This window comes from Chinchilla lanigera, unplaced genomic scaffold (genome assembly GCF_000276665.1).
Source record: "Chinchilla lanigera isolate Chin_1 unplaced genomic scaffold, ChiLan1.0 scaffold00002, whole genome shotgun sequence".
NCBI lineage: Eukaryota > Metazoa > Chordata > Mammalia > Rodentia > Chinchillidae > Chinchilla > Chinchilla lanigera.
Genome location: NW_004955403.1, coordinates 40,561,846 through 40,579,355, shown reverse-complemented (window position 1 = coordinate 40,579,355; position 17,510 = coordinate 40,561,846).

Genomic DNA, 17,510 nt, shown 5'->3' with positions numbered 1-17,510 from the left:
TCTCAAGTGAGCTATCTGGGGTGAAAGCCATTCTTTGTAGCTTTTTCTCTCCAGCTTCCCATTGCTTTGGGACCCCACAACCAGTTAGTGTCCGCTCCCCAACTGTCAGCACAGGCAGCAGGAATTCTGCCTCAGACTTCTCCAGAGCTGCATCACTTTTAATGTTCTTGCTTTGTTTTGTTTGCCTGTGATGTTGGTATGCTGCTATTGTTCTTCGTTTGTTGGGGTTTTTTTGCTACTTTCTTTAAAATAAAACTAAAAAAAGGTGAATATGCTCAAGGAATTTCTAGGAAAATGAATGCATCTTGAGACCATACTCTTAAGTGAAATATATCAGACACACATGTGTACAACTGCATTGTTTCTCTGGTGTGAGAAACCAAAAGTGTAAATGAGGACCAAACTGTATACTAGGTATTTTGAAATAGGAAGAAAATGCTCAAATGGGGAGGAGAATAAGGGAAGGGAGAGGAGGAAAGGAAAGAAGGGAAAAGTAAAAGAAATGAGAAAAGAAGGAAAAAGTAGAAACAACTTCTGTAGATGGGGAGGGAAGGAGAGATTGAAGGGAGGGTAAAGGAATGTGGAAAAGAATCAAGTTATATTGTGTAGAGGTACAAACTCTGTATGATGAATGTGATCATTATGTATATCTAAACTGTACCAATAAAATCTGATTTAAAAAAATTTTTTTTTAAAGAAAGGAAATCCAGGGATATAGCTCAGCAGTACATGCACCTTCCTGGCAAGCACAAGGTCCCGAGGTCAATTCCCAGTACCAACAAAAAATCAAAAAAGAAAACTAAGAATAAATTTAACCAAGGCAATGAAAGAACTTAACTGTACAATGAAAACTGTAAAACACTAATGAAAGAAACTAAAGAGGACATCAAAAAATGGAAAGACATCCAATGGATTGAAAACATTAATATTGCTAAAAATGTCTCTACAACACAAAGCGATCTACAAATTCAAACAATCTGTATCAAAACACTAGTGACATTATCCACAGGAATAAGAAAAATCTTCTAAAATTTGTATGGAATGATAAAGACCCTGAATACCCAAAGTAATCTTGAGGGAAAAAAATAAAGCTAGAGGCATCACAGTACTGGACTTCAAAACATACTACAAAGCTATAACATCGTTACAAAAGAAACATGTGATTAGCATAAAAACAAACATAGAGACCAGCGGAATGGAACAGAGAACTCAGAAGTAAATGCACCTATTTACAGCTAACTTATTTCCAGCAAAGGCATCGAGAATATACATCAGCCAAAGGACAGTCTCTCCAGTAAATGATGAGGGTGTCTGTATGCAAAAGGAGGAAATGACTTCTAGCACTCACCACACACAAAATAACAACCCAAAATAGATCAAACACTTGAATGTAAGACCCAAAACAATAAAACTACTGAACCAAAAAATAAACAAAATGCTGCAGAACATCAGTCTTGGAGAAGATATTTTGAACATGATCCCAAAAGCACAATGTATAAAATAAAAACCTGACAAATGAGATGACATCAAACTGAAAAGCTTCTGCAAAGCACAGCCAACAATAAATAGTGAAGACACAGTATGAAAAATGAGAGAAAACATTTGCACACTATTCACTTGACAAGAAATTAATATCCACAATGTAAGACTAACAAAAATGCGAGAACAAAATATCATATAATCTGATTTTTTGGAGGTTTTTTTGTCTTTTTTTTTTGAGACAAGGTCTCACTTTGCAGTTCAGGCTGGCCTTGAGCTCACTTTGTAACCAGGCTGGTCTCAAACTCACAACAATCCTCCTGCCTCAGCCTCCTGAGTGCTGGGATTACAGGTGTGTGCCACCACGCCAGACTATAATCTGATTTTAAAATGGGCAAATGATCTGAATGGGCATTTCTCAAAAATAGTACAAACCACCAACAAGTATATGACAAGTTCCTGATGTCTCCCATCATCAGGGAAATGTAAATCCAAACCGCGATGAAATATCAGCTCACCCTAGTTAGAATTTTTCAAAATAGTTAGAATGTTTTCAGAATAACAAAAAATTATAATAACAACAAATGCAGATAAGAATGCAGAGAAAAGGGAGCACTCACATTTTGTTAATTAGAATGTAAATCAGTGGGGTTGTTAAGGAAAACAGTACAGAGGCTCCTCAAAAATTAAAGACAGAATTACCATACGACCAAGAAATCCCATTAATGGACATATATCTAAAAAAATTAAAATCAGTACTTCTAAGAGCTACCTGTGCTCACATATTTACCGCCACCCTGTATACAATAGCCAATCTAGGGAATCTACCTGGGGATTATAAACAGATCAATGGATAAATAAAATATGGATCATTCTTCAACCATAAAAATGAATCAAATTCTGTCCCTTGTAGCAACATGGATGGAACTGGAAGATATTATCTTCAGTGAAATAAGTCAGTGCAAGAAGCCAGATCCTGCATATGCTCACCTACATGTCCAAGCTAAAAGTGTTGGCCTCATGAAAGTAAATAGTTGGACAGTGGTTACCAAAACCTGGGAAGGCTGGTGGAGAGAAAGGGAAAGATTGGTTAATGCACTCAGCTACATTGTAAGGAGGAATGGCATCTAATGTTCTCTAACCCTGTAGAATATGGTTGACAACAATTTGTTGAATATTTCAAAGAGGCTAAAAGGATTTTGAATATTTTCATATAAAGAAATTATCAGTATTTGAGGTGATAGATGCATCGACTACCCTGATCTGATCTCTGTATGATGGAGACCACTATGAAGCAGCCTTGAGCAGGACCTAAATTAACCAATTGGCTTTTCATGTTCACTTGTGAATCTGTCCAAAGCCTACACTCCTTCTCTGGAAATGGTGGGCTCATAGTAAGTGAACCTCTTACTATGTGAGTCACTAATCCCTACTAAAACGTGAAGGGGTGATGAAGCCTGAAAGCCTCAAAGGACAAGACAAGATCACAGCCAAGGACATCTGGATCAGATCTCAACTAGATAAAGACTATAGCCCCAGGCATCTCACTCCTGGGTGGATTAACTTAACACCTTACTTGGAGAAGTCCTTGAGTGATTCCACCCTTCTTGAGTACTCCCCTCCCTTCTTCTGATAACCAAATAAATATAGGCTGCCCATTTGAGCCTGTTTTCCCAACTCGTTAAGTGCCTTCAGGTGATTTAAAATGTGATTCCCTTCTTCTAGACAAATATGGCCCCACCCAACACACTACAGCTTGGAAGCTGGTCCTGACTTTGGATTTAATATAAACAAATGTTTCAAACCTTGATTTTTCTTCTTCCTGACTGTGTGACTGAGGGCTAATTACTCAGCTTCTCTGAGCTTCAGTTGGTTCATCCGCAGCGTGTACCGTCCCTGTCAATACCTGCCCCATCCTTTTGTCATCCATTGCTCCATCTCTGCTACCACTGCTTCAGACAATCCCGTCACTTTCAGTAGACTGCCCTTGCCTCTGCTCTCCAGATTGCATCCCTATAATCCTTTCTCCACTTTATCCTAGGTTTATGTTTTGAATTACACAAATGAAAACTCAGGGAGGGCAAGTCTGCCTACCTTAAACCTTGTATGAGCTATTTACTGCTTTGTCCGATGTGACTTATACTTGCTGTCCTGACTTCACACTTGATCTCCTCACCCTCACCTACGTCTTCTCATCTGGACTGACCTCTCTTCCATTTCCTAAATTTCTGCTCCTCTCACCCTGACACTGGGAAAGTAAAACTACCCGTTACTTCACAGAGTAGGTATTTTTATTCCTCTTAACTTTTGTGCATTGTGTATTGTTTTATTTAGTGTGTTCTCTTTCAGTTATTTCCATCAGGTCTTCCTACTGTCCATCTACATATGCACAGGCACGGAGCAAGAGAGCACAAAGTCTTTGCGCACTTCTATGCAAACACATGTCGCAGTCTATTACAGTGCTTTCCGGACACATTTGCTCCACTGAAGCATTATGATTGCTTAAGGGCAACAATTGTTCTCTATTTATCTTTAAATTCCCATTGCCTACCACAAGAAGATGCCATGATCATCTGTTGTTTGCAAGAATTCATATAAGTACTAAGTTGCTAGATCAATAAACATTGGTTAACACCCCTTTCTGTGAAAAGGAGGCAGTAAGGAATAGTAAAATGCTTACCAAGAGGAGGGGTTCAGAACAGCTGAGCACTAAGTCCTGATTCTATAGTGAGCTGATTTGTCTTAGTGTTTGTCCTTGTGCCTTTGTTTTCTTAGCTTCCGTACAAAGAGAGTAGACTAGCTTTTTAAGTGTCTTCACTTAAAGTTTAACTAGATTCATGTTTAATTGGTTTATGGCTGCTTGACTATTTCTACACATTGCCAGATATATGAATGGGAAAAAAAACTTAATTGCCTGGATCCTTTAATACACAATGCCAGAAAATTCAAATGGGGAAAAGATAATGTAGGAAATGTACATGTAAAGTATTTTATTTTGCATAGTTTATAAAATGTATAGCTTTTCCCACTTTATGCAAAGCATTGTCTCATTTTGATCATCATGACATACTTGATCTTATAGATGAAGTATTCAAGGCTTAAAGATGTTAAGTAACTTGTTCAAGGTTACATAGATAATAAAAAGCAATGAAAATGTCAGTTTCCTGATAAGTTTTTTTTAAAAAAAAAACCTCACTTTTATAAATAATATAGAATGGAAATAGAAATAACTACTACAGCCCTCAAAACAGTTATCATCATTAGACTGTTACTTTGTTTTTGTAATGAAAGAAAGGAAGAGAGAGAACAGAATATTTTAAATGATTTGGTTTGTTTAATTGGATTATTATTTTCAGGGAAATTGAAAATGTTATTTTTTTCCAAAATCTACTTCTAAGTAACCTGTTCTACACTTAAATGTCAAAAATTTTATTTCTTATTCGTACACACATTGTGCATGCCAGAGTTCTACATTATTAGTCAGTCCTTTGGCAATTGTTCCTTTCCCAGGTTGTCAGGTTCATTTATTTTTGGTTATCACAATCTGTTCATATTTTTCTGATTCATCCTTTTATTAAATGAGAAAAGCTATCAAATAAATCTATTTGGGAAATGAGCAGCTAGTCCAAAAAAAGCATCTGTAATGCTTCATAATATCATTCAAAAGTGTTTTTATGTCCTGCTGTTCATTCAACGTGCTATATCAAGTTACTAATTGACAAAAGATAATACATCATTTTTATCAATTTTAAAACATATATTTTCATACCTTTAATATTCTGATTAGTTCTAGAAAAGAAAATATCACCTTGGGGAGAAAAAGTAAAGAGAATGCAAAATGACTGACTAGCCAATGAACAATTTTTGTACATTTTTAAGTGTCTTTCCCTGAAATTCCCTCCTTCTATTTGGCTTGAGATTTTCTTGTCCTTCTCTTTTCTGTTTATGAAATTTTTTTGCAAGTCTTTTCTGCAATTATTTTGTAGACCAATATTATACGAATAGAATTCTTCTAAGAAGCCAAAATCCTTCCAGACTTAAAGATCTGGATTGTAAATTGTAATTTCTTAAAGTATACATCCATTTATAGTGAAAATGAGTATTTCCATAGGTCTGGTTGATCTCTTTCACTGGAAGTCAATATTCCCCTCCGACCCACTCCCGCATTTTACAGATAACAGACACAGAGAAAGCAAAGAGAAGAGGTTGCAGATGTAGTAAGAGAAAATTGCTAGGCAGACGTCCAAGGGCACAGCACAAATCCTAACAGAAGGGATCTGTGCTCTTCTGAGCCTAGAGGGATAAGGCAGAAATGGGAGCAAATAAGGGTATGAAGGGGTAGCTCCCTCTGCAGTCCTCTAAAGGGCAGGTCATCTGTCAATAAGAGCAAGAAAGGGTGAGCTAGACAGAAATCCGGGGAAAGAGTAGCGGAGGTGTAGAATGGCCACTACGTAAATCAGAAAGTGCCAGATAAGCCCCTCATAAAGGCACATATTTATTTCACATTACCCATATTCTGTAACTAACCATTATATTGTTAGTATTATGTATATCTATAATTTCATAAAAATTTTCTTTCATATCAATTAAAACTAAGAAAAATAAACTATTTTACCTTCAAAAAAAAAAAAGAAAAGTTATTTAGATGAATTCATTGACTTTCCATAATGGGAATTGATCTGCATTTTTAAAATCCAGGGAGGGCTTCTGCCAACCAGGTTTCCTTCATTATAAAGGGATGTCAGAGACAAACACCTGCTGAAAAAAAAAAAGAAGCTTAAACAAACATGTTTAGGTGGACCATTATTGTGCTACATAAAATATTTTAACATCTCCTCAAATTTCTTCTTTTAATGACCAAAATGAAAATTTATTTTCATTTTGTATTACAAAATGTTCCCACTATATAGAAAACTATGGACTAGTACACATTAATACCAGCTCTGCCAACCTTACTCTTTTGCTATATTTGTCTTTAAATTTTAAAGAGATTAGACAGTTACTGCTCAGCTTAACACATCTTGTTTTACTATCCAGGTTTTTAACTCATAACATCAGAATGTACCTGCTAGTTCCTTAACTTACAGGAGGAGTCTAACGCATAGATACAGGCTGTACTGTACCTCCTCAACTTGTATTTGGAATTCTCTGCACACTTTATGAGCATTATCAATATTGATGAGCACCATACTTCCCATTCACTTTAGCAGGCAAATGGTATTCTAGTCTATATAAATACTATATCTTGTTATGTGGCATCCAATTGATAAACACGTAAGTTGATTACATTTCCTTCCCTCTCAAAAACAAAGCTTCAATTAAAACTTGTTCCATGTATTCAAAATTTCTCATATTGCTTGGTCAATGTTGCATGCCTAAATCTGGTAACCTGAGCAACTATTTTGAAGACGACGATATGGAAGATAATAACCATTGTTAGTTTCCTCCCATCTTGTTTTGAAATTGTGTATCATTTTTATAGTTTTTTTATTCTCTTTAAAATAGATTTCTGAGCCAAAGATTTGAGTCTATTGAAAATAGCAAGTTATTTTCTGAAATGGTTGCACTAAGCAGTTTGTATACTTTTGCCTTTTTATTATACAAGAGATTTTCTATCCTTTTCCACCTTTAACACATTTTAATATTTTAGGATTTGATTGTTTGGGGTGTTTTGTCATTTTGTGGGAGTTGTTTTTTGGGGTGCCAGGGATGCAGCAGAGGGCCTTGTGTCAATCTGATGAGTATGACATTTCATTCATATTTTAATTTCTATTTTCCTAAAAATGATGGCACTTAGATTTTTACTACCAAATGGGTTTATTTATCTATGAAGTATGTGTTAGTTTCCTTTATCTATTTTACAGTTGGTTTGCTATCTTTATCTTTTTAATGTGTAGTTCTTCACAATTCTAGATACTAATCCCCTGTCAGAAGTATACATTTCTCAAGATACTGCTTTTTATTTTAGTGTCTTCTGAAATGCAGAATGTTTGTAAATAAAACTAAAAATTTATTTAACTTTTGTGGTATGCTTTTTGCATCTTATTTCAGAAAAACTCCCTGATGCTAAAATCATCATGATTTTCTCCAATATTTTGTTAGCAGTAATTTTAAAGTGTGGCCTTTTTCCACATAGGCTTTTAATCTGCCCAAAATGAATTTATGTACTCTGTGAGGCAGGGATTTCATTTTATTGACCCAGTTGTCCCAGCACCAGGTATTGAGCAGGTTCTCACGCCTCCATAAATTTCATTCATCCCTTTATACTTTACAAAATTTCTTCACATAAATAAGTCTCTTTCTTAGCAGTTGGTTGCATTACTCTAGTCTGATATCCAAACTCTGCATCAATTTTTCACTTTTTACATTTTTATAGCTTTATCATGAATCTTCATGTTTGTTAAAGTGAATACACATTTTTATATTCCTTATATTTTTATGGTTTTTCTTGACCTTAAATGCTACATGAGGATTTTTGAATATGTTTTCAATTTCCCATATAAAACCACCAAAACTCTTTTGAGATTTTAAGTGCAACTTTATTAAAAATTAAGATTAATTATGAGCTAAGGAACATATTTGTTCTTTCATTTCTAACTCAAAACTACACTTATATTCACAACTTTTAACAAGTCTTTCAGTAGTTTTAGAATGATTGTTATAAAAGTCTAAAACCAGGGCTGGGGATTTAGCTCAGAGGCACAGCACCTGCCTGGCAAGTGCAAGGTCGTGAGTTCGATTCCCGGTACCGGGAAATTAAAAAGTCTAAAACCTTATTTATTAGATTTTTATCTAAGTATGCATACTTTCTATCTTTTAAAAAATTACATTTTAGTTTTTTTATCTTGCTAATGTGCACAACTGCAATTTATCTGTGTTTTTACTGTGCAACCTATAATCATGTTAAGCCCACTTCAGTAGATTTAATACTTTGTAGATTCTCTGGGATTTTCTATGCAAACCATTATTTTGTCTGCAAATCATGAGGGTTGTGTTTACTTTTTAGAAAATTCCCCTGTTATTTCTTATTCTCACCCACTAGGATGTCTAAGACTTCCAGTAAACTTTGATTAGACGCAAGAATACTGGACAACCCTTTCGGTTGTTGACATAAATTTGGGTGCATTAATGACAAACATGATGTTTATGATTGATATTTGGTAGACAAACATGATTTTGAGTCTTCATATTTGGTAGGAATACAGTTTATTCCTATTTTTATATATCTAGTTTTCTAGGAGTTTTATTTTGAATAAAATAAAATGGAAAATCCTATCACATGCTTCTGCTTCATAAAAGTATGTATTGTTTCTTTCTGTCTTTTGATCAATAATACTAACAGACTTTCTAATCATAAAAGATTATTGCATATGTGGCTTAAATCCAGCTTTCTCAAGATGCTTATTTTAAAATACTTTTACACAAATACTCATATAAGATAAATTTTTAATATTGTTTCCTAATATTTGTGAGAAAATTAAATGTATTTTCTCAGAAGTATTTTTTGTACTTTGATTTTTTTGTATCAAATTATACCCCCCATCTAACGAATATAATTCTCTTACTTTTAGTTCTCAGAAAAAGTTTACTTAAGGTTATTACTTAACTGTCACCTATAAACATATTTAGGTCTGACTTCTGGCTATAGAAAATGGATTAAAAATATATATTTGCCTCTGTTTCTTCCCTGAATGGAGGAATTTATAAAACTGAAAAATAAGCAGGTAAGTGATAACTGTTCTAGAAGACTTGAGTAACCTGAATCCTCAACAGGCAAAAAAAAAAAACAAAAATTTAAGAAGAAAATTAAATGTAGTCACGAGTAACCAAACTCTCAGGAGGAAGTGACAACATGCATCTAGAAGTGACAGCGGGCATGAGAATACAGGAGGAAAGAAACACAATTGAAAATAGAAAAAAATCTCAAAGTTGATTTTAAAAGGTTACATTGCACAGTAGCTCCCTCCACCCAAGCAGAAGACTAGAAATATATTTTTGAAGAGAATAAAACAAAAATGTAAGGAATTATATGAAAAATGGAGGCATTTAGTTGGAAAGTTATGTAGGAAATAGGGTAGCCGCAGTCTTCTGCACAGATAGCTCTGAGAACGCTGGCAGCAGAGATTCTCCTCTCCAGTCGGTAGATTAATAAGAGGCTTGTTTATAATGTTGCCAAGTGGAATCTGAATTCCACATACAGAATAACTGCCAGCATAAATATGCTCCCTTATGATAACTGGGTTGTAATTATACTAAATAATTTTAAAAGCTCCTTGCCTATCTGAAAATAAAATTTAACTGGCTACACATTTGCTAAATCTGGAATCCTACTTATTTTTGAGAATCTGACCAATCTACAAACACATACCTAAAGATACAGTAGGGGTCTTCTCAACCATGCATTTAAAAATCCCCTTCCATGTGCAAAGAGCTTCCCATCAACATTTTTTTTTATTTTAAAAATAAAAGGAGGAAAACATTAACAGACAGACAACCTTATACAAAGCAGCAAAAGAACAGTACAGACAATACAGAGTTACAAACAAAGTGGTAGGAAATTAACAATGCTTGTTTTAATGCCCCTTTTTTCCCTGAAATTCAGTAAAGGTGGAGTCTTCTTTGCTCATCAGTGGAAACTGGTAATACTTTGATATGACCCAAGCTTTACTTGGTGGTGAGGATACACCACAAACAGCACATCTCTAAATATCAGTGCTCTGCCCTCATTTCTTCTTCATGGAAATCCAGTACTTCATATCCTAAGATGATTTCTAGAAATCTAAGAAAACAGTAACTGATATGGAAGAACATGGAGGAATGCTGTGCTACTCTGATAATTTTATTAGTATTCTGCTCTTTCTGAATTACTACTAATCCTGCTGCTAATTGCCTCTCTGTTGTTGTTCTATTTTTGAAATGAAATTCACATATCATGAAACTAACCATTTTAAAGTGAACTATTCAGTGGTATTTAATGCAGGCGCATTGTTGTGCTACAATCCATTACCTCTGTTCCAATTTTAGTTTTTAATCCAATATCAGTTGATTGATTTCATGGTTCTAATGACCCCAGCTTTGGCCACAGGCACACTTTCAGTCGGCTTCTGCGTCCCTTTGAAACCCCTCATTCAATGTGTTTTGGTTAAGGGGGATTCTTGTGGGGGTTGGTTTTTGTTTGTTAGAGTTTTTTTGTTTTGGGGCAATTTTATATCAAATTGACATTCGAGTTATTTTCCATTATTATTACTACAAATAGGGCAGATAGGAAGAAAAGAATTGAAAAGCATGGCAGTAGGTAGACTATGAAAAGACCTGTTTTCGTGATGACAGCTCAACCAGGAAGTCGGATCAATGCCAACCTTAGCTGAAAATGTCCATCTGAGAAACCCAAAATTTTTGCCACTCTGAACGTCAGAAAAAGATCACAGAACCAAGTAAGTGAATTTAAAAATATGGAATCCATAAAGAATGGGGATCAATTGTTCTTAGTCCACTTTATCATCCCTCTTTAGCCTATAAGATTAACCAAAACAGTTACTATTTCCTTTGTGTCTTTCATAGTTACCACAGAGCTAATAAAAATCTGTTGAACCAAAGAATTAAAGAAATACCCCAGTGCAATTCCTATGGAGGAACTTAACTTTGAAATAACAAATCTTAAATGAGATATCCTTTGAGTCCTGCATTTGTTTATTTCAATAGCACTTATGGCGACTTCTACTTTAACTTTTAAATTAAAGCTGTTGGACATTTTGCAACATATTAAATACTGGAAGTTAGTAAGATTATTGGACCATGTATTTATAAAAGCCATATATAATGGTAAAAATTCTAGCTATATTATATAACTGGAATTCCCTTTATAAACTCTTCTAATTGTAATGCATTCTCACTTTGACATAATTTATCTGTTTTTTCCATTACTACTATGCTCAACAAATTTCTTTCCAAGTTTTAAGCCTCTTTATGAGTTAACTGGTACTTAGCTGTATAATTTACCTGTTACCTCTTAAGAGTTCCCAAGAAGATTTTTTAATTTTCACCTTGAACCTCTTTGATCAAAACAATGTAAGGCAAAACTACTGCACAAGCTAAAAAGTGGAGTAAAAACAACAGTGATATCTGTACACATTGAGTCAGAGGTTTCAAAGAGTAGCCCAGTCGCATGGGCATCATTCTAAGAGGGGACTTACTGGACTGCTCTACATGATCAGAGGCTGGATAGCCTCACAATGGCTGCTGAAGTCAAGAGAGCCAGGGAAACTGATAGCTGCTCCGTGAAAGAGGCTGGAAGCCGCAGAACCAGGGACCAATGATGCAGCCCCAGTTCAAAGCCTAAGACCTGGAGCCCCTGGGGAGCTGCTGGTGCACATCCACATTGAAAAGGTGAAGAACGTGGAGTCTGATAGCCACTGTCCACAGGTGACAGCAGCAGCAAAAAATTTTGAAAAAATGCATACTGTCAAGTGTTGAATGTACTGACCAGAGCATTCTCGTGCTTTTGGCTTTTCTTTCCTGTTGAATGGTGCTGCCCCCATTCAGAGCTAGTCCCGCTCGGTTCGCGGACCCACACCCTGATCTCTGGTAACCGCATCAGACACACCCAGGTGTCCCTCAACCCAACCAAGACGACAACCAAAACTAAACATCACACTCTACAGTCAGCAAGTTACCTGACGAGGAAGAGTAACTACTTCACATTTCCGCCTAGCACAAGTGAAAATAAATGGACTTCCAAATATTGCAGTGTTTAGCTTCTTTGCTGCAAACTTAGTTACTCATGTCTACAAGTCACCTCTTACAAAATGGGAGTGTTCATAAGTACAGAAAATGCTGTGTCCAGTAGCTGGTCTCCTATGTAGCCAGATAAGGTAACTATAAAGTTAGTTTTGAAATGCAGAATGTCTGATAATTACATTTCTCAAAGGCTCAAATGAGAAAAGTGTAGAAAGTAGAAATACTCCCTCATTAATATTTTGTTTTGGCAGAGTTGGAAATGGATCAATTTTAAGAAATAAGCAACCGTGATAAAGAGTATGATAAGTACACTGTATGTCTTTCAAGTCAATGTACTTTTCAACTCAGAGATGACAATTCCAAATGTTACATCCTCAAGTTCCATTGTCCTGAACAGGACACCATTTTAAGCCATTATTTGAGTAAAGTTCATACTCTAAAGTCATTTTTCTCCACAGCATGTTTTCATTTCAATGTGTAAATTGCAAAATGCCACATGACTAAGTCAGTTACATACAGCAAGTAGGATGATTAATGCTAATTTCATTAACTGTCAGTAGATATATACCTCTGAACCGAAGAATAGATATTACTACGGTACTGAGGTAAGAATTACCATAACATGATTCTTGCATCTGCTTAGATGTCTTTTACTAAAATATACTGTCCTAACAGTAGTGGGTTTTTACAATGCTGCAAAGTTTTCCAAAATATTTTTCTCTGGTTGAACAACCATTGGTTCTTTCAGTCCTTTTTGTAGCCATTTAGCTTTTGTAAAGTATTTTGACTATTTTTTCTTTTGCTCCTTTGCCTTGGCCTCTGTCAATGTGGACTTGATAGGAATAGTATGGCGAGGGTCAAGAGTGTCATAGTAAAGAAGCCACATGGGACCTTTGCAGTTCCTTCCACAGCATGCTCGACCCAAGCCCTTGTATCAAAAGTTTGGTCTTTGTAGCAGTCAGGAGTCTTGTGCTAGAGTAGTGGTCTCAACTCTGCCCTGGATTTATTAGGAGGCTGATCAAATTAGTAGACTGGTTGTTGGTTTTCTTTACTTCCAACATACACTTTATTTTTCTGATTCGTTTTTTTAATTCACAAGTAAAAGTTGTATATATTTATCCTGTATAATATGATCTTTTGATACAGGTACATATTGTGCAATGGCTAAATCAAGCCACTTAACTATTGGATGCCTTCAGTATCATGTGTGTGCTAAGGACATTTAGAATCTATTCTTCAGGCAATTTTCACTACACAATGCACAATCATTGGCTACAGACCCCATGTTGTTACAGATCTCTTGAACTTCTTCCCCTATCTAGGTGAACTTTTTTATTTACCCTTTGACCTGGTAGCCATCATTCTACTCTGTGAGTTTCACATGTGAGATCATGTGATCTGTGTCTGTGCCTGGCTCACTTTACCCAGAATAATCCTCTGAGGAGTCCTTCCCAACATTTCTGCCAGCTGCATCTCCTAGCCAAACTCAACTGAAGGGGCAGCCATTGGCACTTTCCCTCCAACCACACTGCCTCAATCCCACCCCCTCCATCACACTTCCCTCCTCACACCTACCAGGAAGGAGCCAAAGGGAGCCCTGCTTGCCCCTAGGCTTTGGCCTTGGTGACCTCAGGTTTACTGCAGCGCAAAGCTACAGTGGTAGAGTAGTGGGCACAGCAGAGGGTCCTCAGTAACTGCATGGTTTCTGCCGGGCTTAACACCACATCCACCCAGCTCAGGGCAAACCACGCAGCACTGCCACCAGCTTCCTCTGCATCCTCCCAGGACTGGGCGCTCTGACCCTTACTTCCAATTCACTGCAGCATTTTATATTGCAGCTCCTACTTTAAGGAAGATATTTAATAACAGGAGGCCAAAATTTATTTGAGGAATTTTTTTTTTCAGTTCTAGGGTTGAATTCAGGGCCCTCATACAGAGCTACACCCACCAGCTTTTTTTTTTTTTTTTTTTTTTGAGACAGGCTCGTACCAAGTCACCAGGTTGTTTAGGATAGGTTCAAACTTGCCATCCTACAGCCTTGGCCTCCAGGATAGCTAGGATTATAGGCATGTGCCACCATGCTTGGTTTTTTAAGTTTTTTTTTTTAACAAATAATCCTTGAATAATTTCTCAAGACTAAACATGTTTTCAAGGAAGATGCTAGAGCCTAGGCTGGGAAGTCCTCGGACACACTGTATTAGAATGTGGTCCAGTGGTGTTACTTTTCTCTTTGGGTCAACATACACTAAGCAATGAATTAACCATCACTTACATGGCCCAGGTCTTTGCTGAACTATGTTAGGAAGCAGAAGCTGATAGCTTATTTTCCCTTAAGTAATTTCTTTTTTGCAAACAAAGGGAATTCACATTCCTTCTAGAAACCTTAGAGTTACACCAGACAGTAGGTTTCCAAAATGTGTTTGTTCTGTTCATGATGGTGATGTTTCTTAGAGTGAAAAACATTTTTCCAGTGTAATAACTGACCCTCGATCCTTTTCAATCTCTCTTAGCACTTAAGTTTACTCTCAGCCCCAAGCGCTAGGACACGGTATCTTTATTAAATCACTCTCTCTTGTCCTTGGAGGCTGGTGGGATTTTCTCAGTATTGTTCTTCAAAGCACATTTTGATGAGACCATCAAGCACTTGCTATAGAAAATGTTCTTTGCAGAGCCAAGCCCAAATCTAAAAGCTCTGTTCTTGTCCACATGTTGATATTTTGCCTGCCTGCTCAGTTGTCCCTAGGTTTGGCATTCCTTACTTTTGCCCACTTGTTTTAAAGAAACACTAATAAAAGATGTATTAGTTCAACATAAGCATAGGGAATAAAATACAAAGCTGAAAGGCAAAATATCTCTTACTGCCTTTGCTACTTGACTGTCATCTACCTGGATACGGATATGTTATTGCAAAGTCTTTACACTAATTACCAGACATTGGAACAATGTGATTTTTACTATTCCCTCTTCTCTGCCCCCCACCATTGGAGTTTCACTTCTGCTCTGCCTACCACCCAAATCTTTCCCCGGTCTGTACTCACTGTCATCCCATGTGAGACCCCCACCAGTGGCTTTAACTCTCAAACACGAGGAGCTTTTACATGCTGGCAAGAATGGTTTATTCCCTTCTGCAAAAAAGAAACACAGTATATGAAGCATAGTTGAAAATGACTCTGAATGGCTAAACTCTTTTAAAATTTTATTACAGTGGGAGACACATTATCACTAATCTCCCTCAAATACCCACCTGCCTTCAAACGCCCTCTCCCGTTGTTTTTGCCACTTTCTGAAGCAGTTTCCGAAGTACTCTTCCATGAGGGTGTTCAGCTGGACGCTGCGGTTACCCAGATGTCCTGAATCAATACAAAACCTTTACCTATCCTAGTCCTTTTGACTTAGAGGAAAAGCTAGAAGAGCACAGTGTCAGATCTAATAACAGGGCGGGTGAGGACACACTAACGCTTTTATGAGCCTGCCTTTCTATGGGGTGGCATCTCGCAGCAGCATTCACTGTGTATTTGTCCACACCTCATAAAGATACAAAAGAGCACTTCCAGAATTGCTCCAGATAGCGGCAAGAATGATGGAATAAGTGGGTTTGAAGGGACAGAAAGTATGTTGAGGGGGATTAATAAGAATGAGTCTTTTACTGCAAGAAATATTTTTACTGTAAATATTTACCATATATTTGATGACACCTAGTAAATGACCATCTATAACATAATTAGAAGTAGCTACTGATTGTAATACATTTAAATTGGTATACGCCTTAGCCATCAAAAAATACCTAAATGCATCTCACAAACTGAGTGGGGTGTGTGTGTGTGTGTGTGTGTGCGTGTGTGTGTGTGTGTGTTGCATGCACATTACCTCTCCACTGGGAAAGAGGCCATCCTTTTTCTGTCTGTCCCTGTTTCTTTTGGCACAATAATATGCCAATCATTTTGCACACGTTGCTGACACCACTCCTTTTGTCGTAGACTGGACCAGGTCTTTGGCAAGTAACGTGAAGTGGGCAATCTGAGCTCCTTCATGCGGTGGAGAAAAGAGCCCTTTGTGCCTGGTGCTCCGGCTCTGAGGCTGTGCTCTTAATGCCGCAGCAGCTGTGTCCTTCACACCGGTGTCAAAGTTGGAATGCAGCCAGAAAACAGCAGAAATGCAAGATTAAAACTGAGAAAATAGCTTCCTCTTTTGCATAAGCTGGTTTGAGTTTCGGTTATAAACTTCCTACCCTGGAGTACGAATTGGAGAAGGCAAAGTCTGAGAAAACTGACTGACCTTTTAAAAAATCAAATTTATTTGTTAAATTATAGATGTCAAACAGCCACATAACTAAAAACTCAAATACCACACAGGAATACACAATTAAAACTGAAATTGTCTCCCACCAAAATCCTACTCTTTGTTAGCAATGTCTAAATGTGCTGCTAGAGAAAATATGTGTACACAAAGACAAATGTCATAAAGGAGAGTTTTTTAAACTTAATTTAAATGAAGAGCATTACACACTACACATTAGTGCACCTTTTGCTTTCACACTGCAAATATTAATCCATTCAGTTTTTAATGAGCTACCAGCATTCCATTGCAATGATATGCTGTAATTTATTTTAACCATCTTCTATTAGTACTTAGCAAAATGAGTATGTGGACTATGTAAGCTAGGAATTTCATAGAAGTTGGGAGTAGACTAGTAGTCACCAGAGACTGAAGAGGATAGAGAGAGAGTGGGATAGGCAAAGGGTGACAATAGGCTAGTAAGTGACAGATGGAAGAAATTTCTTCTGAAATTATTGCACAATGGGGTGACTACAGACAATGATAATATACTCTATGTTTCAAAAAGCCAGAAGAAAGGATTTTGAATGTTTTTACCAAGAAGAAATGATAACTGTTTGAGGAGACAGATATGTTTACTATAATGTGAACACTACACAATGTATATACATACTTCAGAACATCACACAATAACCCATAGATGTCTACATCTTTTCACATCAATTAAAAATTAAATGGTACAGTGTTAGAGAATTCAGCTTCAGTGAAGAAGTAAGTTATTTTTATCCATACTGTATAGATGTTACAAGTAACTTTTTTCTTTCACATGTATTTATAAGAATGTTAAGAAATAATTCCTGCTCAAATAATGTAGTTGACTGTGTTTTAGCTATAAGACTTTAAGAGTTAGAACTTTAAAATAAATAGTTGAAAAGAATGCTGTTCTTTTTGTATTTTTTTTTTAATTCCAGTATTTAAGCACAGTGAGTCTTTGTAATTATGACTCAAAATTGGACCCA